Below are 25,371 nucleotides of genomic sequence, written 5' to 3' on the forward strand. Positions count from 1 at the left end.
GTTTAAACCCCACTTGATTTACCAGCTGCATGTCTTTGGACAAGTTACGTTTTTTGTGCATGAGTTTTCTCACAGAGCTGTTGGCAGGATTAAATAAAGTAATCCATATTAAACACATGAGCACAGCCGGCACATTGTAAAAGCACTCAATAAATGTTAGCTCTTATTATGAGTAGTTACAATGTTTTTACATAAATACTCATCCTCCAAAAGTTTTTGCCTGGAGAAACTACTAGGCAACACTCAAGGCAAGTTGTATCCTTAGTTAATTCATGAACACATTAAGGATCTTTTTGAGATTGTCAATTTTAAAAAGGGTTGCCCCTGAATGTTTCTAGAAATTAGCTCGAGAAGCTCTAAATACATCTAAATAAGGTATAGACCAGGGTTAAGTATGAAATGTAACTAGGAAAATTGGTGTTACTGGAGATTGCAGCTTCTTTTTGGCTCCAATAAGTGTGGTTCCCTCAGATACTTAACAGAAACCTAAATTCCTTTGGTAGTAGGAAAGGGTGAAAGCAGTTTCAAGTTTTGGGCTAAGGAAACACTCAAGATGAGCTTTTCCAACCACATTCATGCAAAGTTCTATGATTCTTATAATATCTATTATATAGACATTAAAATAGTGCAGAACTAGCCTCCCGTCCCCCAACAAATAAGTAGAATACAATTCCAGGAACCAAAACTAAAGAGATTTAAGGCCATCAAGTCATAAGATGTAGGTTCTCAACCTTAAACACTTTTGCTGAATTTTCTTTTGGGCCTGCCCTGGAGTTGGATAGGTGAGATGGTTGAGGGTGCTGATTGGTTATAAGCAGGGTGAAGCCAGGTACAAGGGCAGAGAATTGGCCCTTGAGGAAGGGCTAAATGGAATGCATGGGACCTTAGGATTATGTTCAGAAAACGCAAGGCAGAAAATGGTCACTGTGATGGGAAAGGGACAGGCAAGAGCTAAGTTAGAGAGAGCTTACCTGACAATCAGAAGCTGAAAATTGATTACCAGAGAAATCAAACAGACCAGACTTTGAATTTGTCAGGAGCGACAGCAGAAGGAATTCTCCCGCAGGAGTAAGATGAATGAGCAAGGTTCCCAGTTCAGCGCTGCCTTTTTAACGTCTTGGAGTAGGACTGTCTGCGGATAGAATTAAAGGGGACAGTTCTTCTGGATCCAATCATTCTCTAAACATTTATTGAGTGTTTGCTCTGTGCTAGGAACTATAAGGAATTTAAAAATATAACTGAGACAAGTCTGGAAGAGCAAGTGTTTGTTGGTTGAGGGGTTAACAATTTCATATAATTCAACATCCTTAGCAGACATCCAAGCTGCTACGGAAAGCAGAGTGAAGGTAGTGGTTATTTCCAATGGACACAAGTTTCCCATTGAGTTAGAAGTATAAGCTTCTTATTATGATCTTGGTCGTGTTCATAGTCTAAAATCAAACAGGTCACGCATAGGCTAATTGTCATCTTTTACTACTTTCTCTTAATGGTTAGAGGTCCTAATAGGAAGACTTGTTCCTTACTTGACAGATTTATCCCAGAGCCTTTCCCATAATCTGTGAGGGAAGCAAATTTCTTTGTTGTTGTTGTTGTTGTTGTTGTTTTTTTAAGATTTTATTTATTTATTTGATGGGGGGAGGGGAGAGAGAGAGAACAAGCGGGGGGGGGGGGGTTGGTGGCAGGCAGAGGGAGAAGCAGACTCCCTGCTGAGCAGGGAGCCCGCTGTGGGGCTCGATCCCAGGGTCCTGGGATCATGACCTGAGCCGAAGGCAGATGCTTAAGGACTGAGCCACCCAGACGCCCCAAGGGAATCAAGTTTCAAAACACCAAACCTGTTCAAAGAAATGTTGCTGACGTTTCTAATTTGCATACTTTGGGGCTAGACTGTTGAGACAATTTTGGGTGATAAATGGAGATGGAAAATGTGTGTGTTTGGGGGGCTGGTGTGGGAAAGTATATTATTATCTGTTGTGTGATAAGTTATCCCCAAACTTACCAGCTGTATTATTTTTCTGGGGTTACCATAACAAAATACCATAGATTGAATGGCTTAAACAACAGAACATTATTTTCTCACAGTTCTAGAGGCTGGAATTCCAAGGTCAAGATGTCAGTAGGGTGGGTTTCTCTTGGGGCCCCTCTGCTTGTCTTGCAGATGGCCGCCTTCTCCCTGTGTCCTCACATGGCCTTTTCTTTGTGTGTGCCCATCCCTGGTGTTTCTTCCTCTTCTTATAAGGACACCAGTCATACTGGATTAGGCCCTCATCCTAACAGTTTCATTTAATCTTAATTACCTCTTTAAAGACTCTGTCTCCAAATATAGTCACTTGAGGGGTTAGGGTTTCAACATATGAACATAGGGTGGGGACACAGTTCCGTCCATCACAACAGTTAAAACATCAAACACTTATCTCATAATTTCCGTGGGTGGGGAATTCAGTAGCCATTTAGCAGTCAGTTCCGGCTAGGGTTGTCTCCGGAAGTGGAGGTCAAGATAATGGTTAGGGCTACAGTCATCTGAAAGCTTGTCTGGAACTAGATGATCTGCTTCCAAAGCAGTTCATTCACATGATTTGTTAGTTTCCTGGGGCTGCAGTAACAAAGTACCCCAAACTGGGTGGCTTAGAGCAGCAGAAATGTACCGTCTCTGTTCTGGGGGCTAGACGTGAAAGATCAAGGTATTGGCAGGGTGGTTCTTTCAGAGAGCTGGGAGGAAGAATCTATACCATGCCTCTCTCCTAGCTTACTGTGGTTTGCTGGCAGTCTTTGATGTTCCGTGGCTTGTACTTGCATTGTCCTGATCTCTGCATTCATCTCCACATGGCGTTCTCCCTGTGTGCGTGTCTCTTCCCTCTTTCATAAGGACATCAGTCATATTGGATTAGGGCTCATCTTAATGACTTTATTCTAACTTGATTACCTGTGTTAAGAACTCTATTTTAGATAAGGTCATATTTTTAGGTACTGTGGTATCTAAGTTAAGACTCCAGCTTATCTTTTAGGGGGGACATAATTTAACCCATAACACATGACTCTTGGCTGAAGACCTCTTGCTGGCTATCGGTAGGAGAACTCAGTTGCTTTCCACATGTACCTGCCCATAGAGTTGCTTGAATGTCTTCATGACATGGACAGCTGGCTTCCGTCAGGTTGAGTGACCCAAGAGAGAAAGGAAGAGGCTTCAGTGCCTTCCATGACCTAGTCTTGGAAATCACACTGTCACTTTTGCCTTATTCTGTTTATTAGAAGTGATTCTTTGAGTCCAGTCCACTCTCAAGGGGAGGAGAATCATGGTCTACTTTTTGGAGGAGGGAATGTCATAAAATTTGGATTTTTTAAGCCCCAATATGGGGCTCAAACTTATAACACCAAGACCAAGGGTCACATGCTATACCGACTGAGCCAGCCAGGTGCCCCATGGACATTTTTTAAAACTACTGTAGATGGGATGCGGGGTTAGGTCAAATTAGACACAAATGTTAGTTAGGGTAGTGGAATAAAACTAAGGCAGGAATCAAGTCAGAGAGATTATACCTGTCATAAATACTGGAGTCAGCCACTGAACACTCAAGGAAGGAGGAACTGAGGAGTTAGATAGCTAAGATTAGTTATCAGAGAGACTAAACAAAAGAGATTATATATATAAAAAGAGAAAGAATTCTTTTGAGGAAGAAAATTGTACCTGCAAAGCTGCCTTTTTGATTTCAGATACTGTATTTTTCAGCTTTATAATTTCCATTTGGCCCTGTATAAAGTTTCTATTTTTCTGTTGAGATCAACTATATTGTTCATCATTGTAAATATGTTTTCCTGGAACATTCTAAGGCCAAGGAAAACACTAATAGTTGGTTTAACGTTGTTATACTTGTTGCTCTCAAATCCTTGTCTGCTAATTGAAACATCTGGGTCATTCAGAGTTAATTTCCTTTGTCTTTTTTCCTGAGATGAATTCACATTCTTCTGGTCCTTAATATATTGAATATTTTTGAATTCACTTTGGTATTGTGCTGTAAAGACTCTGGATTCTGTTATATTCCTCTAAAAATATGGAGGTTTTTCTTTCAGCAGGCAATTAACTTGGTTCAAATCAAAGTATAATTTCTATCTCTTGGGCAGCAGTTCAAATCTCAGTTCAGCTCTTTTCTCTTTTAGTGGGGCTGTTTTGAGTTTTTTCTGTGCATGCATGCTGCATGGTTCAAGGATCTGTTAGGGACTTGGGGCAGAGAATACACAGACTTATACACAGGATTTGGGATGCCTTCTCCAGCTCTCTCTTTCCTGGGATTTTGCCTTTCACATTTAGTGCCTGTGGTTGTCCTGAAATCTATCCTTTTGTTCTTTAGACCAGAGAGACTGCGGTTTTTCCCCTGGAGCTAACTGCCTCATGGGGTGTTGATTTTGGCCTGTTCTTATACAGGAAGTTGTAAAAATAGGAATCTCTTCTTTCAAGTATAGATTCCCTCCAGATTCTGCAGGCTTTTGTTCACTCTCTCGAGACTCCAGGTTTGTTTTTTTTTTCCCTCCCTCCCTTCCTTCTCGCATTTTGTGCGGAACTTATATTTGTTAACGTCAGGAGGTTTAAGTCCAGTAGGAGCATACTTATTTATATCCAAAGTAGAAACCTATGGCTACAGCCCTTTTACAAGGAGGGGATGTAATATAGTGCAGTGAGTGATTACAGCCTTGGGATCAGACTGCTTGGTTTCAAATCTCAGCTTTACCACTTATATTCTGTGTGTTCTTGCACAAATTACTTAACCTCTTTATTTCTGAATCACCTAGCTCGTAAAATAGCATTAAAATGTTATCCAAGGGCACCTGGGTGGCTCAGTCGGTTAAGCGTCCGACCCTTGATCCCAGGTCAAGTCTTGATCTCAGAGCTGTGAGTTCAAGCCCTACATTCAGCTCCACACTGGGTATGGACCCTACTTAAAAAAAAAAAATGTCACCCCTCTCAGAGGATTATTATGACTGTTAAATGCATATAGTTTGCTTTGCAGTATCTGACATATAAGTGCCTAATAATTATCAGCTGTTTTCATTCTTATTATCAGCAATATTAAATTAGAAATATTAATTATAATCAGCAATATGAATGATAAAAGAGGCAACTCAGAATATTCTGAGAAATCTTACTTAGGAAGGATTTTAAAAACTTATTTATTTTTTAAAGATTTTATTTATTTATTTGTCAGAGAGAGAGAGAGAGAGCATGAGCGAGCGTGCACAAGTAGTGGGGAGTGGCAGGCAGAGGGAGAAGCAGGCTCCCCGCTGAGCAAGGAGCCCAATGCGGGACTCCATCTCAGGACCTTGGGCTCACGACCTGAGTCGAAGGCAGAAGCTTAACCTAGAAAGCATCCCTAGAAAGGATTCTTAAGGATTTCTCAGAAGCCTAAGGGGACTAAATCCATCAAATTACAAAGAATTACTAGATGTTTACCAAGTGCAAACTTGAGCTGAGTTTACTAAGACAACACCAAGTTCCTATTATTGATGAGCAAGTATATAAATGGGTATATTCAGCAGGTCCTACAAGTCAACAAATAATGATAGAACAACATGAAAACTACAAAGTGGCTGAGCAAAGTAAATATATAAAGCACACAGATGGCAATGATTAATTTTAAAGGAGAGACTTTTCCCTTGTTCAACATATTTACTACAGAATCTATCCATGATCTGAGAGAAGTTTGTTTTAGACAATCAAGTTTATAGGTGGGTATTCTGGGCTTAAAATCTATAGTAAAGAAGGGGGTATAATATTATCTCACCTTCCCAACTATTAGAACTACAATGTGGACATAAACTCAGAAAACAAATAGAAATTTTTGGCCTGTTGACTTTTTTTTTTTTTTTCCAAAAAGAAGTATGCAGGTGGCAGCTGAAGCAAGATTCAAAATAGGCAGCAAGGTATTCTTTTTGGTGAGTTGAAGCCCCCAGAGCAAGGGTTGATTTGAAAAATGTTTGTTTGGGATTTCCTATATCCAGTGCTTTAATAGGCACTGGAAAGGGCTGAGAAGAAAGGCACACAGTGCTGTGATAGTATTTAATGGTGCAGTGATGTAGTCTCAGGGTTGAAGGGAGACAGTTTTCTGAGGAAGTGATGTTTCCACTGAGATCTAAAGGTTGAGTAGAGGGGCGCCTGGGTGGGGCAGTCAGTTAAGTGTCTGACTCTTGATTTCAGTTCGGGTCTGATCTCAGGGCTGTGAGATCGAGCCCCAGTTCGGGGTCCCCTCTCAGTGTGAAGTCTGCTTGAGTTTCTCCCCACCCCCCCCTTTCTTGCTCTCTCTCTCCCTCTCAAATAAATCTTAAAAAAAAAAAAAAATAAAGGCTGAGTAGAAGTAGGCAAATGTAGGGTGGATGAAAGAGAGAGCACTCCCAGCAGCAGAAACAGAATGTGCAATGGTTTCCTAGATAAGGAAGCATGGTATATTCAAGGAAATGAAAGGAGGCTAGAAACTGAAGAGTTGACTGGGAAGTGATGCAACTCAGGAGACAGGTCAAATCATACTGGTTTTTGTAGGCTCTAGTCAAGATTTTAGGTCTTATCCCGACAGTAAGGGGAAAATGGCTGAGTTGAGTGGATAAAGTAAATACCAAAAAAAGTGACTCAAATGAATTTTTTGGTTCCCCAGTGCATATAAAAGTGATGCTTACACTATGCTGTAGTTTATGAAGTGCATAATGGCATTATATATTTAATTCTACATTATATATAATATAACACGTTATATTATGTTGTATAATTATATAATATATAATATAGCATATATAATATATAATTATTATATATTGTATATTATATGTAATAATATATAACATATAATATTATACAATCGCATATTATGTTACATTATATTGTATAATTATATAGCATATATAATTATATAATGTATATAACATATATAATATATAACATGTTCTATTGTATAATATAAAATACATAACACATATAACATATAATTATATAATATATATAACATCTAACATTATACAATAACATTATATTATGTTGTATAATAATTATATATTTGTATATATTTATAATATATTGTATAATAATTATATACATATATATAACAATGTATATCCCTTGATTAAAAAATACTTTATTGCTAAAAATTGCCAACTATCATCTGAGCTTTTAGTGAGTCCTAATCTTTTTGCTGGTGGAGGGTCTTTTCTCAATATGGATGGTGGCTAACTGATCAGGGTGGTGGTTGCTGAAGGTTGGAGTGACTGTGGTAACTTCTTAAAATAAGACAACAATGAAGTTTGCTGCATTGATTGACTCTTCCTTTCATGGGGATTTCTCTGTGGCATGTGATGCTGTTGGATAGCATTTTATCCACAGTAGAACTTCTTTCAGAATTGGAGTCAATCCACTCAAACCCTGATGCTGCTTTATCAACTAAGTTTACATAGTATTCTCAATCCTTTGTTGTTATTTCAACAATCTTCACAGCATCTTCACCAGGAGTAGATTCCATCTCAAGAAACCACTTTCTTTGTTCGCCCATGAGTGACTTCTCATCCATTAGCTTTATCAGGAGATTGCAGCAATTCACCCACAGCTTCAGGGTCCATTTCTTTTTTTTTTTTTTTTTAAGTTTTTATTTTAATTCCAGTATAGTTAACATACAGTGTTATATTAGTTTCAGGTATACAATATAGTAATTCAACAATTCTATACATTACCCAGTGCTCATCACGGCAAGTGCCCTCCTTAATCCCCATCACCTGTTTTACCCATCCCCCCACCCACTTCCCCTCTGGTAACCATCAGTTTGTTCTCTATAATTAAAAAAAAAAAGTCTGTTTCTTGCTTTGTCTCTCTCTCTCTTTTTTCCTCTTTGCTTGTTTGTTTTCTTAAATTCCACATATGAGTCAAATCATATGGTATTTGTCTTTCTCTGACTGATTTCTTTCTTTTTTTAAAAAAAAGATTTTATTTTTATTTAGTTGACAGAGCACAAGAGAGAACAAGTAAAAGGAGTGGCAGAGGGAGAAGGAGAAGCAGGATCCCTACTGAGCAGGGAGCCCAATATGGGGCTTGATCCCAGGACCCTGAGATCATGACCTGAGCTGAAGGCAGAGGCCTAACCAACTGAGCCACGCAGGCGTCCCAGTGACTGACTTATTTCAATTAGCATTTTACTCTGTAGCTCCAGCCATGTCACTGTAAGTGGCAAGTTTTCATTCTTTTTATGGCTGGATAGTATCCCATTGTCTATATATACCACCTCTTCTTTATCCATTCATTAGTAGATGGACACTTGTGCTGCTTCCATATCTTGGCAATTGTAAATAATGCTGCTATAAACATAAGGGTGTATGTATCCCTTTGAATTAATGTTCTTGTATTCTTTGGGCAAACACCCACATAGTGCAATTGCTGGATCATAGGGTAGTTCTATTTTTAACTTTTTAGGAACCTCCACCCTGTTTTCCAAGTGGCTACACCAGTTTGCCTTCCCACCCACAGTGTACGAGGGTTCCTGTTTCTCCACATCCTTGCCAACACCTGTTGTTTCTTGTGTTGTTGATTTTACAGGCGCCACTACTAACTCTAGTTCTCTTGCTATTCCCACCACATCTGCAGTTATTTTCCCCACTGAAGTCTTGAACCCCTCAAAGTCATCCATGAGGGTTGGAATCCGCTTTTTCCAAATTGCTGTTAAGGTTAATATTTTGACCTCTTCTCCTGAGTTATGAGTGTACATCTAGAACGGTGAATCCTTTCCAGAAGGTTTTAGTTGACTCACCCAGATCCAGCAGAGGCATCACTATCTGTGGCAGCTGTAGCCTTACGAAATGTATTTCTTTAATAATAAAACTGGAGGTCAAAAATACTCCTTGATCTATGGTCTGCAGAGTGGATGTTGTGTGAGCAGGCATGAAAACATTAGTCTCATTGTCCATCTCTGTCAGGGCTCCTGGATGACCAGGTGCATTGTCAATGAGCAGTTATATTCTGAAGGGAATCTTATTTTCTGAGCAGTAGGTCTCAACAGTGGGCTTAAAATATTCAGTAAGCCATGTCATAAACAGATGTGCTGTCATCCAGGCCTTGTTATTACATTTATATAGCACAGACAGAGTAGATTTAGCATAATTCTTAAGGGCTGTAGGATTTTTGAGTGATAAATGAGCATTGGCTTCAACATAAAGTCACCAGCTGCATTAGCCCATAACAGGAGAATCAGCCTGTCTTTTGAAGCTTTGAAGCCAGGCATTGACTTCTCTCTAGCTATGAAAGTCCTAGATGGCATCTTTTTCCAGTAGAAGGCTGTTTCATCTACATGGAAAATCTGTTGCTTAGTGTAGCCACCTTCATGAATTATGTGAGCTAGATCTTCTGGAGAATTTGCTGCAGCTTCTACATCAGCACTTGCTGCTTCACCTCGCACTCTTCTGTTATGGAGACCACTTCTTTCCTTAAACCTCATGGACCAATCTCTGCCAGCTTCCAACTTTTCTTCTGCAGCCTCTTCCCCTCTGTCAGCCTTCACAGAATTGAAGAGGGGTGGGTCTTGCTGTGGATTGGACTTTGGCTTAAGGGAATGTTGTGGCTGGTTCCGTCTTGTATCCAGACCACTCAAACTTTCTCCACATCAGCAATAAGGCTGTTTTGATTTCTTATTTGTGTGCTCACTGGAGTAACACTTTTAATTTCCTTCAAGAACTTTTTCTTTGTGTTCAAAACTCTGCTGTTTGACACAAGAGGCCTAGCTTTCAGTCTATCTCAGCTTTTGATAGGCCTTCTTCACTAAGCTTAATCATTTCTAGCTTTTGATTTAAAGTGGAGGCATGTGACTCTTCCTTTTACTTGAACACTGACGGGCCATTGTAGGGTTATTGACTGGCCTAATTTCAATATTGTTGTGTCTCAGGAAATAGGGAGACTTGAGGACAGGAGGAGAGGTGGATAACAGTGAGTCAATGGATTTATTTATTAAGTTTGCTGTCTTGTATGGGTGCAGTTTGTAACACCGCAAAAATAATTACAATAGTAAGATCCCTGATCACAGATCACCATGACAAATATAATAATAATGAAAAAGTTTGACATACTGTGAGAATTACCAAAACGTGACACAGAGACAGGAAGTGAGCAAATGCTGTTGGAAAAATGGTGCTGATAGACTTGCTTGATGCAGAGTTGTGATAGACCTTCAGTTTATAACAAATGCAGTATCTGTGAAGTACAATAAAGTGAGTGCAATAAGATGAGGCATACCTGTATTGAGTTAGGATCATAGGAGGAGGTTAGATTTGGGTGGTACTATCGTGAGTTTAGAATGAATGACAGTGCTCCTATTAATTTTACATATATCAGGATACCAGAGTACATAATGGTGGGCTTTGTAATCACAAGTGTATTGAATAGGTTGGGTGTGAATGTAGAACAGAATTTGCATTAGTTTTTCTTTGTGATTTGGGCAAGTAATAGGATGGTGGCAGAGAAAGAGAAGAGAAGACCATGAGCTTGTTTATTTGTAGAGATGAACTTCTCTTCCAAGCTGTCAGCCGCCATTACTGTTTGTGTGAAGCATTTGACCAAATGGAAGGAAGGGGAAATGGAGCAGTGCAATCCCCAGTCAGGCTGAGAAATATTGACTTTGTTTCCCTTGCCCTTCTCTCCTGTCTTCAAACTCTCCAGGGCAGTGGCACCCTCCCTCAGAAAGAGTTAAGACCTATGTTTCTACTTGGCATTCTCAGGGCATGCTTGAGTGCATGTTGAGCTTGAGGACTTGGCTTGAATGACAAGGTCAGGTGGTAATGACTGAGCATGTTTGGAGTAGAGACAGTTCCTCATTCTCAAAAGTTCATTTTTTTGGGGGGGCTGGTTGAATGAAATTATATTTATCTCCCTAGACACACTGTTATAAATGGTGATTGAATTTTTCACACATTATTTCTTTTTTTTTGAAGATTTTATTTATTTATTTGACAGAGAGAGAGAGAACCAGCGCACAAGCAGGGGTAGCAGGAAAGGGAGAAGCAGGGCCCCTGCCAAGCAGGAAGCCTGATGCGGGACTCGACACCAGGACCCTGAGATCATGACCTGAGCTGAAAGCAGATGCTTAACCAACTGAGCCACCCAGGTGCCCCTCATACATTATTTCTTTAAAAATATATCCTGAGTTAAAACTTGGATTTCCAGAAAAATCGATCTGATCAGGTTTAGTCTAATGTAACTTGAAGAAATTTGATTGCATTCTGTGCCATTATTTCAAAGCGTGTTTACTGAACACTTCGTATTTCTTAGGTACACGTTAGGCACAGAGGATATACTAGTGAACGTGGCAGATGTAGTCCATGCTGTCATGGAATTTATGCATTAAATACATAACTAGAAGTGTGTGAGCAATAGAAGGCTAGTAAGAAAAGGTGAGAAAACATGGCAAGGTTGAGGAGCCTAAAGAAGTCCGATATGGCTGGAGCTGGAAGAGTAATGAATAGGAAACCGAGTGTTGACTTTGGGTGGCAGGTTGGTGGATCACAGAAGGGTTTGTTTTCCATATTGAAGATGGTGAACTTTATCTTAATTATATCAGATGTGTTTTATTCAAGAGAGGGGTGTGTTAATATTTGTTTTTTTAAGGTACTCTGGCCTCTGAGTAGGTTTGAAGAAGGGCAAAAATAAACCCATTGAGCCAGTTAGGTGTTTTTTTTTTTTTTTTTTTTTTTAATAGTAGCAAGATGAGAGATGATAGAGTCTTACATGAGTTGTTGGGAGTGGGAATGGAGGAAACAAATGGATTTGAGGGGCACTGGTTGGTTAGACTAGAGATCTGTGATGGGTTCATGTGCAGAGGGAGGAGCCAAGGGCGAGTCAGGGTATTGATTTCCTGGTACTGCCAAATTACCACCAAGAGGGTGGCTGAAAACAATACAAGATTATCCTCACACCAGTCAGAATGACTAAAATTAACAAGTCAGGAAATGACAGATGTTGGCGGGGATGCGGAGAAAGGGGAACCCTCCTACACTGTTGGTGGGAATGAGCTGGTGCAGCCACTCTGGAAAACAGTATGGAGGTTCCTCAAAAAGTTGAAAATAGAGCTACCATACGATCCAGCAATTGCACTACTGGGTATTTATGCCAAAGATACAAATGTAGGGATCCGAAGGGGTACATGCACCCCAATGTTTATAGCAGCAATGTCCACAATAGCCAAACTGTGGAAAGAGCCAAGATGTCCATCGACAGATGAATGGATAAAGAAGATGTGGTGTATATATATATATATATATATATATATATATATATATATATATACAATGGAGTATTATGCAGCCATCAAAAGGAATGAGATCTTGCCATTTGCAATGACGTGGATGGAACTGGAGGGTATTATGCTGAGCGAAATAAGTCAAAAAGAGAAAGACATGTATCATATGACCTCACTGATATGAGGAATTCTTAATCTCAGGAAACAAACTGAGTGGGTTGCTGGAGTGGGGAGTGGGGTGGGAGGGATGGGGTGACTGGTTGATGGACACTGGGGAGGGTATGTGTTCTGGTAAGCGCTGTGAATTGTGCAAGACTGTTGAATCTCAGATCTGTACCTCTGAAACAAATAATGCAATATATGTTAAGAAAAAAAAAAGGGAAGAAGATGGCAGGAGGGGAAGAATGAAGGGGTGGAAATCGGAAGGGGAGACGAACCATGAGAGACGATGGACTCTGAGAAACAAACTGAGGGTTCTAGAGGGGAGGGGGTTGGGAGGATGGGTTAGCCTGGTGATGGGTATTAAAGAGGGCACATACTGCATGGAGCACTGGGTGTTATACGCAAACAATGAATCATGGAGCACTACATCTAAAACTAATGATGTAATGTATGGTGATTAACATCACAATAAAAAAATTAAAAAAAAAAAAGATTATCCTCTCCCAGTGACTAAAGGGGCCTAAGATACAGAGATAAGAGGACAACCGGAGAAGGACAGGCAATGGTGAGCAGGACAACAGAGGAAGAGAGTGTTTTGAGAAGGACTAATCACTGCTGAGAGGAATAACATGTCTCTAACTCAGAACAACATACAGCTAACTCCCAGTTAGCCTCTCTCCCCTGGGATGCTCTTCAAGCATCTCAAATTCAGTATGTCCAAACATGAACCGTGCTGCTTTCCCTAAACATGATTCTCCCATGGTTCTTTGTCTTAGGAAACGGTACCACTGTGTAGCCAGTTGGTTAGACCAGAACATTCTTACAAGAGCCCTCCTAAAATTATATCTTGAAAATGTCTACTTCTCTCTAGCTACTGCCAACAGCCTATAAGTCACTGTAAGTCACTTTCTTAGCATTGAAACCAGCCTCCCTGTATCTACTATAATCACCCTGCAGCTAAAATAAGCTTTTTAAAATGCAGAGTTGATTGTATTTCTGTCCACTAAAGTCTTTCAGTGATTTCCCTAGAAATCCAGAGTAAAACTCAAGGTCAAGAGTAAAATGCTTCAAGTGGCCTTTGAGAGTCTATGTGATGTAGCCTGTGTCTGCCCCTCCAGGTTCATGTCACACTGCTTTCTCTCCCGCTCCCTCATGCCAGCACAGCGGCCTTCTATCAGACCTTCCAATATACCATGCTTCTTCCTACCTCGGTGCTTGGCACATTGCTGTTTCTCTCCTGGAAACTCTGCTCTTTACTGAACCTCCCCCTCCCAGCTTTTCCTTTGGAATGCTATTCCCAACCATAACTGAGTAATTACTTTTGAAATTATTTGTTATGATTATATTTCTCCTGCAAACCAGTAAAGCCTATGAGGGTGGGTGTCCCTTCGGTTTCTCTGAGAACCGCTAAACAGTGCCACTGCCTTGCACAGCATTCTGGGTGAAAGGTGCCTTCTGGAGTCATGCAGGGAAGTGGCCCTGCCACTGAATTCTGCCACCTTCCATAGTGCCTGTCCCATAGAGGATGCTCATAAAATATTTTTGGAATGACTGTGTCAATGAGAGGATCCTAGAAGCAATAGAATTGCCTGAGCTTTACAGGGAGGAAAGGGCAGAACCTTGAGGTGCCCTAAATGTAAGGGGCATGTGGAGTTGAGAATGCTAGTGGAGAAAACAGGGTCTTGCTGGTGAAGAAAATCAGGACAGTGTGGTGGCAGAGACACTAAAGGCAGAAAGAAGTCGGAGGAAGGAGAGAGTGGTCAGGAATGTCAAATGTGCACAGTGTTCAGTCAAGATAAAACAGAAACATCTTCTTTGAATTTAGTGATGAGAAGTCCTTGCTGAAACTGACCTGGATAATTTTATGGTGTTTATTGTAGAAGCAAGATTGAAGTGGGGTGAAGATGAGTAGAATATTAGGAAATGACAGTAGTGAATTGAAGGGGAGGAGATTGAGCAGTATCTATAGGTTGATGTGGGGGTTGAAAGAGGTTTTTGGTTTGGAATAAGATGGTTGGTCTTGGATGGAAGGTAGGATGATTTTTGTTGGGAAAGGCAGTCATGCACAATTTGTAACCCCGTGCATGGGCTAGATATGAGTGGCCTTTTGCCTGGAATATTTCCTTTTGCAAAGAGATAGAGAACTCTCACAGCCTGTGCTGGGCTTATTGCCTTGTGAGGAAATATCTTCCCCTGTTCTGAGCTGGAATTATACTCCTTTGTTCTGCTTACATTTGTGCATTAATGGCCCTCAGGCATGCCTGCAGTGTTCTGTATTTCAGACCCCAGAAAGGAGGACTCAGGGTCCTCTACTGTAGCACGAAGTGGGTTATATGCAGTCATACTGCATATAAGCTGCAGATTGGATGTGCTGGCCATCAGAGACCAACGCATTGCAAGGCACTGGATCTTGTGCACTCTCTCCTCTTGCTGTAAGGAAATGCTATACCACTGGGGCCTGATGTGCAGATTGTCTATTCTCAGCAATGTCAAGTTACACACTGATCTCTTCCCTGATTGACACTTATCCACTTTTTAACTTTGCCTGCACAGCGTGGCCACTCTGTGAACAGTGAAATACGTTTTCCTTTGCAAATGGGTGTGGCAATAGGAGGAAAATATTGATGCAGATATAGGAGGTCTTATCTATTTGTTTTTCTAGAGAAATAGGAGGTCCTATGCTGAGAAGGGGGGGATGTGGAAGGATTGGGGGTTTGATGAGAAGGGAGTATACTTAAATATATTTGTTATGGAGGCTAGAGAAGCATTGTAGCCTTGCTGATCAGTGACTTAGGCCCATTTGAGGTTGGTAACTACAGATCGGGACCAATCTACACTGTTAATGAGATTTGTCTCTATCAACATTTAGCACTTAGAGGGCAAAGACAAAGGAGAAGGATTGTTTGGTTCATCCAGGTTGGGGGTATTTGGATGTGGATGCAGTGAGAGATCTGTGGAGCAAGAGAGTTTAGAACACTAGAAAGAGTGGAGTTGAGATTGTACCTAAGAGGGATAAAGGTGGAAGTAATGAAATGAAGCAGCTGATAGATGAAGTCGAGGGTTTTATGGACTGGAGTTGCCCTGGAAATTGAAGAACCCATGTAGTAAGAGTCATGAGTGAGTGAGCTGGAAAGGTGGGAGCTTGTGGGCTGAGAGTGAGATGTCTGAGTTAGTGTATCAGAGATAGAGTGCTTCCAGGTGATGACAAGTTTCAGGGAGTTTCTGTAGAGTGGTAGCTAAAGTGATGGAAGAGATGAAGTCAAGAACATGAGAAGTCAGAGAGCCAAATCATCCATCCACATGGACAGTAAAGTCATCTAGGATGATAGCAGGGCTTGGAGTTAAAGGAATACTTTGAGCTGGGTGCCATTGGCACTGAGGGAGTTTGGTACATTGACAGTGGCAGGAAAGGTGGAGGTAGAATATGCTTGCAGATAAAATGTATAGCCAAATTGCCTGAGTCTCAAGGAGGCTTTTGTAAGAAGGTGCTGGAGTAATGGTGTGGACATGGTTTTGGGAGAAAGGAGGATACCAACCTCATTTTCCAATTGTAAGGTAAGTGGGATATAGGAAGATGAGCAGTTTTTACTTGAGAGAGCTATAGGGAAACTAATATCTTCAGTGGGTAGCCAGGTTTCAGTAAAGTCAGAGTTTGGTAAAGTCACAAAGTGTGGAGCAGGGTTTAGAGGTCTAAAGGAGTTAATGATGACCCAGTCATTCCAGAAGCTTGGGAGAGGGAAGGAGAGGTTGTTTAGTCAAGGAAGAAGTCATATAGGATTTTTGAATATTGAGGGTGTTGGAGGGTGTAAATAATTTTGGATAGGAACTGAGGAATAAAGGATGTGTTTCCTGGTTAGACAATATTTAGAGATACCCTGAAGCAATGTTTTTCCAAACAGTCTGTAGGCCGCTTTCATTAGAATCACTTAGGGGCTTATTGAAAATTAAGAATTCTGAGCTCTGCCACTTTCCAACCAAATTAGAATCTGACAGGAGGAGTGGGGTGAGAAAGGTCGGGGGAGTTGGTAGTGTGATGGGAAGATGGTTGGGAATCTGTATTTTCTAAGCTCCCTTTTACAAAGAAGTAAGAGAACCAGGGCTCTGGGAGATAGTGGGCACATGATTCATGAGAGAGTGCTTAACCACTGGCTGAGTGGAGCAGTGTAGTCCTAAGTGGTGAGCCAGGGAGTGCATGGAGTCAGCCCTGATATTAAATGGCCATGGATCAGGCCTGCTTTCATTGGATTGCACAAGACTGGAATTTAAGTTATACTACACTAAACTTTCAATGGCTGAAAATGATCTTAAAGCTGTTCTTAAAGCTGTAATTGACCAAAACTTTTGGGATCTGCCCCAGATATTGTAAAGAGGCAGAGGAGGGGGATCCCACAGAGTCTGTTTGAGGCAGTGGAGGGAGAAAAAGAAATCTGCTTCCTAAATATAATCCCATCAGGTTAAGCCCCTTCAATAAACTCTTTGCAGTTTCTTTCCGTCAGGATCCCATCCATTCCCAGTTTAGTTTTGGTCAGTAGTTCTATTACCAGTTGAAAGATTTCATCTCATTCATGACCATTCCAGAAAATCAGATCTTAACCTTTTACATCTTATCCAACTTCTAGAAGTGATAGACTGACATCAATCCAACTCTCTTGTGCTGACTCTTGTTAATTAGAGGGTAATGTTTGTTGGTTCTGGCAACTTCCCATTACCTGAACTCAGGACATCAGCAATGGATATTCTGGTTGAAGCTTTAGAGGATTTTGCTCCATCTTCACCACTATCTCAGCCATTGATTGGCCAGTGTGACACTTTTCTATGGTTGTGTATGGAAACCTATCCCTTTAATATCCCAGGATATTTATAAGTCCAAAGGTTGGGGAGGGGACAAGACCTGTAGTGGGTGGTAGGTTGGAAAAAATCCAGCTGCACTTGAGATGCTAAAGCAGTTTACTGGAGTGGGACACACATGAGTCACTTACTATTATGTAACTATTCTGTAGTTAACAATATAATGACTATATAGTTGTATTACATGTGAGAGCTCATCTAGGACAGTAAAAATTTGTCAGCCTTCATAGTATTAACATTGCATCATGTGTATGGTAGACTCTTAGACTAGAGCCAAGAACATTTCTCTAGTTTCTAGATGGACGTAGATTGTTAGAAGAATGGTATATAGAAGTGGAGAACAGTTCATCTCATGCAGCTGTATGGAAGAGACATTAAAGCAAAGTTAGACCCAAGAAGCTGTAGAATTAAAGTAGTGGCTCAGGCAAATTTATATGAAGTACATCAAGCTATTGACCCTAATGAGGTTCCTAAAAACTAGTCTTGGGTGTGTATAACAGAATAGCTGCTTGTCGTATATTCTCCCCTTCTTCTGGGAGCATATGGTGAGCCAGTTTTAACTCTATTTTCCAGCTTCCTTTGCAATGAGGTATGGTCATGTGACCAAGTTCTTAACAATGGAAGGTGAACAAAAAGAAATTAAAAAGAAATTGCTTAAAACAAAATTTCTTGCTCTAGATACCCTCTTTTTTTAAATTTAAATTCAATTAATTCACATCTAGTGTATTATTAGTTTCAGAGGTGGAGTTCAGTGATTCATCAGTCTTATTTAATACCCAGTGCTGATTACATCATGTGCCCTCCTTAATACCCATCACCCAGTTATCTCATCCCCCCACCCGTCTCCCCTCCAGCAACCCTCAGTTTGTTTCCTATGATTAAGAGTCTCTTATGGTTTATCTGCCTCTCTGATCTTGTCTTGTTTTATTTTTCCCTCCCTTCTATGATCCTCTGTTTTGTTTCTTAAGTTCCACATATGAGTGAGATCATGTGATAACTGTCTTTCTCTGATTGACTTATTTCACTTAGCATAATACCCTCTAGTTCCATCCATGTCATTGCAAATGGCAAGATCTCATTTTTTTTTTTTTTTTTTTTGATGGCTGTCTGGACTCCTTCTTTTGCTATCGTATGTGCTGGGTCATAGACATGCCTGTGACTCACTTTCAACCATGCAGATGAAGACAACCCTCTCACACAAGGGTCCGCAAACTACAGCCCATAGGACAAATCTGGCCCTGTTTTTATTTTTTATTTTTTTAAAAGATTTTATTTATTTATTTGACAGAGAGAGAGACCCAGTGAGAGAAGGGACACAAGCAAGGGGAGTGGGAGAGGGAGAAGCAGGCTTCCCGCTGAGCAAGGAGCCCGATGCGGGGCTCGATCCCAGGACTCTGGGACCATGGACCTGAGCCGAAGGCAGACGCTTAATGACTGAGCCACCCAGGTGCCCCTTGGCCCTGTTTTCAAATTATTTTTATATTTTTAAATGGTTGAAAAAACTCAAAAGAAGAATAATATTTCATGACATGAGAAAATTATATGAAATTCAAATTTCCAGTGTCCATAAATAGATTTTATTGGAACACAGCTATGCTCGTTTTTTAAAACTTACTGTTTGTGGTTGCTTTTGCAGCAGGATTGAATAGTTGCAACAGAGACTGTATGGTTTGCAAAGCCTAAAATATTTGCTATCTGGCCCTTTACAGAAAAAGCTTGCCCACTTCTGCTATAGCATGTGGCTAAACACAAAATAAAATGAATCTGGGACTCTAAATGTCCCGTGGGAGCAAAGCTGCTGTACCACATGAACGGCCAGACCATTATCTTCTTTAAGATACTACATTAAAAAAAAATTAGGTCAGCCTATTCTGTTCTCTAATACAGAAATTAATACTGGAAGAGGACTGTTGTTATAACAGAAATCTAAGATATATGACATTGGCTTAACAGTTGAGCAGTGGATGGTGAAGAATAGGTTATTTTTGGAAAACTGGAAAGAGGTGACATTTGTCATGCTGTCACAGATCATTTGGTGAAACCCCACTGCTCCTCTGCCAAGAGTCAGAGTGTTGGCTGTTCCTTGCTGCTTTTATTTTTATTATTTTTTAAAAGATTTATTTATTTATTTTAGAGAGAGAGAGTGGGGGGAGGGGCAGAGGGAGAGGGAGAGAGGCAGACTCCCTGCTGAGTGGGGAGCCTGCCTCTGGGGCTTTACACGGGGCTCTTCTCATAACCGTGAGTTCATGACCTGAGCTGAAATCAAGAGTTGGGCGCTTAATTGACTGAGCCATCCAGGTGCCCCTGTTTCTTGCTGCTTAAAATAAGGTACTATAAAAATGGTATGAGATTAGGCAAGCCCTGGTAATTTGCAATCAGAGATGAAAGTAAATAGACTTTATGTGGGAAAGACAAATCCTTCCAAATTCAAACATTTGGAGGCAAAATTTGCTCAGTGTCTTTATTATCTAAATAAAAGGTCCCAGCTGTCCAGCACAAGCCTGTTGTCTCAGAAATATGGGAGGCTTCAATGTAGCCCCCAGTAAAATGAAGGAGAAATGCTTGAGCAAGGAAGCCAGTAAATAAAAGACAGGTGTAAACATTAGCTTCAGAAAGTAACCTTGGTAAAGGTTACCAAGTCAGAGAGCTAATTAGAAGCCGACAGAGAACGCATCAAAATTCCCAAGGGAATATTACTGCCAAAGAAACCACAATACCTGCCTAGATAAGTCCTGGGGCTCCCCTAATGTGAATCAGCAGTGAGTACATGAAAACCCTACAGTGCTGAGGAGAGTCCACACTCTAACACCCACTTCCAGTGTGGGTACTGAGTATGAAGAAGAGGAAGGATCTCCTAGGACCAGGGAGGACACTGCAAAGGAGCTCCTTCCAACACACACAACAGGTCAAAGTAAAGAACATATTCCAGGATAAGCATAAGATTTCACTATTGTTAAAGTATAACTTTCAAAAAGTTTAAAGTCATAACACTCATACACATGTAAAATGAGCACACATCAAAGATGTATTTAATTCATTGTACGAGAACCTGTAAAACATTAAAATGGGTCAAATTGATAATTTGTCTGGCAGAGATTTGTATTTTATACAGGGACAAAATTTATTTGCATTGCCGTGGACAGTGATAATTTTCATTGATATGGATGGGAAACATTTGCATCATTCTCAGCTTTGTATAATTTAAGTTCTGTTTCCACAGGGTTGTAAAAAGCTTAGTCAAAGATAGTCCAAGATGCACACGCTTATAGAATCTGATGATCACAGGAGGGCACACTAGACCACTCCCACTGAAAGGACACCCAGTAATCTCTTTTGCCCATTTCCAAATTTTTGACAGATTTTCCTCCCACTATAGAATTCTGACTTGTGTGTGTTTTTTAATCTTTCATTTTCTAAATGGGAGTTTTATTGTGGTGTTTCTCATCTAGCTCCACCATTTCTGAGTGTATGGAGGGAAGATTACTTTTCTTTTAGTTTATAGGTCATAGAACTGCATATCCCCTGGAGATTCTGGACTTTGAGCTAGATGTACAGCTGGGATCCTGGGTTGTGCCCGAAGGGCAGATGTTCTGTCTAGATCTTGGTTACTGACAGGAATTAGGTAACCAGAGAAACAGTGGCAAGCTCCTGGCTTTCACCTCAGTTCTGTTCTTTCCTTCACCATGGACACGCGGCTGCCCGTCTAGAAACTTTACTACCCAGTCTTCTTTGCAGCCAGGTGTGGCTTGGTGATTAAATTCTCATAAATGAAATGTGAACAGTTGAAATGTGAACAAAGAGCAAATAACTGGCCCTGGACTCCTTTCTCTCTTTCCTCTGATTTGGGAATGGAAGGGGCTATGACCCAGCTCTAACCCTACAGATAAGGACAACTCTTGGAGTTTGTCAGAGCAACAATAGGAAAGAACTCAGGTTCCTGAATGACCTATAGAACAGAGCTACACCACCAGCCTAGAATGGCTGAACCATTACATGAGAGAAAGGTGAATGTCTATTGTCTTGTTTTTCTTCTTAAAGCTGTTATTATTGCAGATTAACCTTTGCCCTAAATTATATAGGAGACTTTAGAAAGGGATAAAAATACCTGATGCTTTTTATGTAGCAGCCTTAAAAAGAATGCCTTTTCTCTGGGAGGAAGAAGGCTATTCCCTATCTAAATGAGGAAGTTTATTCATTTAATTTATTTATTCCCTGATCATGAGGGATCTTCTCTGACTAGCTCCAGAAGTGGCTCTCAACACCAGGATGCTATCATGGGAACTCTCATGATGTGGTTCTCTAAAATATTTTGCAGTTGCTTATTATAGAAACATGTGCAAGGACCATAAAGGCCTAATTCTGTCATTCTCCGAAAAATCTAAGTGCCTGATTTATTCCAACCTTACATTTTTCCACTGATAGGTGAAGGAAGAGGGAAGTGAAGGATGAATGTTTTGAAATCTAGATGGAACTGATCCCATCTTGTTTGACAGTAGATTAAGGGTCAAAGAGCAGAGAGTTCGAATGGGGGATGTTGGAACTTGGGTCCAGAGAACAAAAGATTTCAGCTACCATCTTTTGAGGGTCCCTCTCTATCAACTACTACAAAGTGTTAATAAATTGAGCATCCAATTTAAACTTAAATTAGGCTCTTCAAGTTGTCTCTAGGAGATATCTGAGCAGTTATGGTGTCATCTTAGGGAAGTTCCAAGCCCATGATACACCTCAGAAAACTGTGCTTATAAATGAGGTGTTAAAAACAAGACTAAGTCTAAGACAAAATTTAAAAAGACTATTCATAAACTTGTGACAAGGAAACCCATCTACTGTCACTTTTGTTTGGCAGGGGTTCAAAAATGTTAGAAAGGAGAGTAATTTTTGTGTCATAAAAAAGAAAATTTTAAGTGTCTGATTGGTAAACTTTCAGAGGTTTTAGAACCAGAGAATATTTATAAATTGTAATTATAATTCTTTGGGTATATTTGGCAGTCCTTGGTTGGCTGCAAGGGGACAAATGAGGAATTTTAGGACATTTCAAAAGAGGAAGGATTTTTCTTTTTTTTTTTTTTTAAAGATTTTATTTATTTATTTGAGAGAGAGAATGAGAGAGAGAAAGAGCACAAGAGGGGGGAGCAGGAGAGGGAGAAGCAGACTCCCTGCTGAGCAGGTAGCCCGATGCGGGACTCGATCCCGGGACTCCAGGATCATGACCTGAGCCGAAGGCAGTCGCTTAACCAACTGAGCCACCCAGGCGCCTGGAAGGATTTTTCAATATTAGGGACAGAGGTTTTCTGTGGCTGGTCATTTGTGGAATGAGTGAGAATTGGCAGGGGTGGGTGTGGGCATTTTTACTGTAAAAAGAAGCTGACTGCCATAGTAGACAGTTTCTTAGAAGGAAATGATTATTGAAAGTTAAGGCTGATCACAGCTTTGTAATATAGCTTGAAGTCAGGCATTGTGATGCCCCCAGCTTTGGTTTTCTTTTCCAACATTCCTCTGGCTATTCGGGGTCTTTTCTGGTTCCATACAAATTTTAGGATTATTTGTTCCAGCTCTGTGAAAAATGCTGATGGTGTTTTGATAGGGATTGTATTGAATGTGTAGATAGCTCTGGGTAGCATAGATATTTTAACAATATTTGTTCTTCCAATCCATGAGCATGGAATGTTTTTCCATCTCTTTGTGTCTTCCTCAATTTCTTTCATAAGTGTTCTGTAGTTTTTAGAGTACAGATCCTTTACCTCTTTGGTTAGGTTGATTCCTAGGTATCTTATGGTTTTGGGATCGATTCCTTAATTTCTCTTTCTTCAGTATCAGTTAGTATATAGAAATGCAACTGATTTCTGTGCATTGATTTTGTATCCTGCCACATTGCTGAATTGCTCTGTAAGTCCTAATAATTTGAGGGTGGAGTCTTTTGGGTTTTCCACATAAAGTATCATATCATCTGCGAAGAGAGAGAATTTGACTCCTTCTTTGCCAATTTGAATACCTTTCATTTCTTTTTGTTGTCTGATTGCTGAGGCTATGACTTCTAGTACTATGTTGAACAACAGTGGTGAGAGTGAGCATCCCTGTCATGTTCCTCACCTTAGGGAAAAAGCTCTCAGTTTTTCCCCATTGAGAATGATATTTGCCATGGGCTTTTTGTAGATGGCTTTTATGACATTGAGGTATGTTCCTTCTATCCCTATACTTTGAAGGGTTTTAATCAAGAAAGGATGCTGTATTTTGTCAAATGCTTTTTCTGCATCAATTGAGAGGATCATGTGGTACTTGTCTTTTCTTTTGTTAATGTGATCTCTCACATTGATTGATTTGTGAATGTTGAACCACCCTTGCAGCCCAGGAATAAATCCCACTTTGTCATGGCAAATAATCCTTTTATGTACTGTTGGATCCTATTGGCTAGTATCTTGGTGAATATTTTTGCATCCATGTTCATCAGGGATATTGGTCTGTAATTCTCCTTTTTGAGGGGGTCTTTGTCTGGTTTTGGGGTCAGGGTAATGCTGGCCTCATAGAAAGAGTTTGGAAGTTTTCCTTCCATTTCTATTTTTTGAAACAGCTTCAGTAAAATAGGTATTATTTCTTCTTCTTTTTTTAAAGATTTTATTTATTTATTTGAGAGAGAGAGAGAGATAGCAAGAGAGAACACAAGTGGGGGGTGTGGGGAGAGGGAGAAACAGGCTCCTCACTGATCAGGGAGCCTGACGTGGGGCTCTATCCCAGGACCCCAGGACCATGACCTGAGCCAAAGGCAGATGCTTAACCGACTGAGACACCCAGGCACCCCAGTATTATTTCTTCTTTAAATGTTTGGTAGAATTCCCCTGGGAAGCCATCAGGCCCTGGACTCTTGTTTTTTGGGAGGTTTTTGATTGCTGCTTCAATTTCCTTGCTGGTTATTGGTCTGTTCAGATTTTATATTTCTTCTTGTTTCAGTTTTGTAGTTTATAAGTTTCTGAGAATTCATCCATTTCTTCCAGATTACCTAAGAAAACAGTCAACAAAACTAAAAGGCAACCTACTGAATGGGAGAAGATATTTGCAAATGACATATCAGATAAAGGGCTGGGATCCAAGATCTATAAAGAACTTACCAAACTCAGCAATCAAAAAACAAATAATCCAGTCAAGAAGTGGGCAGAAGATATGAACAGACATTTCTCCAAAGAAGATTTACAAATGGCCAACAGACACATGAAAAAATGCTCAGTATCACTTGGCATTAGGGAAATATGAATCAAAACCACAATAAGATACGATGTTACACCAGTTAGAATGGTAAAATTAACAAGACAGGAAACAATAAATGTTGGCGAGGATGTGGAGAAAGGAGAACCCTCTTACACTGTTGGTGGGAATGCAAGTTGATACACCCACTCTGGAAAGCAGTATGGACATTCCTCAAGAAGTTAAAAATAGAGCTATCCTATGACCCAGCAATTGCACTACTGGGTATTCACCCAAAGGTACAGATGTAGTGAAAAGAAGGGGCACATGCACCCCAATGTTCATAGCAGCAATGTCCACAATAGCCAAACTGTGGAAGGAGCTGAGATGTCCTTTGACAGATGAATGGGTAAAGAAGATATGGGGCTTTTTAATTTTTAATTTTTAAAAAAATTTTTTAAAAGTATTTTATTTATTTATTTGAGAGAGGCAAAGACAGAGAGATGGAGCATGAGCAGGGGGAGGGGCAGAGGGAGAGGGAGAAGCAGACTCCCTGCTAAGCAGGGAGCCCTATGCATGGCTCGATCCCAGGACCTAGAGATCATGGCCTGAGCTGAAGGCAGACGCTTAATGACTGAGCCACCCAGGCACCCCAAGAAGATGTGGTTTATATATATAATGGAATATTACTCAGCCATCAGAAAGGATGAATACCTACCATTTACATCAACGTGGATGGAACTGGAGGATATTACGCTAATGAAATAAGTCAATCAGAGAAAGACAATTATCATATGGTTTCGCTCAAATGTGGACCATAAGAAATAGTGCAGAGGATCATAAGAGAAGGGAGAGAAAACTGAATGGGAAGAAATCAGAAAGGGAGACAAACCATGAGAGACTCTTAACTCTGGGAAAGAAACTGAGGGTTGCTGAAGGGGAAGTG

The 25,371-nt window shown here is 40.4% G+C and overlaps 1 long non-coding RNA gene across 2 annotated transcripts in view; it reads left to right on the forward strand.

Moving 5' to 3' along the window:
• Positions 1–25,371, forward strand: part of LOC118531498 (uncharacterized) — a 187,994-nt gene that overhangs the window by 68,466 nt on the left and 94,157 nt on the right. For both annotated transcript variants that reach the window (XR_013446565.1, XR_013446566.1), the window contains exon 6: positions 10,958–11,108. This is a non-coding gene — a long non-coding RNA (uncharacterized LOC118531498). The remainder of the gene's footprint in view (positions 1–10,957; positions 11,109–25,371) is intronic.

This window comes from Halichoerus grypus, chromosome 3 (genome assembly GCF_964656455.1).
Source record: "Halichoerus grypus chromosome 3, mHalGry1.hap1.1, whole genome shotgun sequence".
Taxonomy (NCBI): Eukaryota; Metazoa; Chordata; class Mammalia; order Carnivora; family Phocidae; genus Halichoerus; species Halichoerus grypus.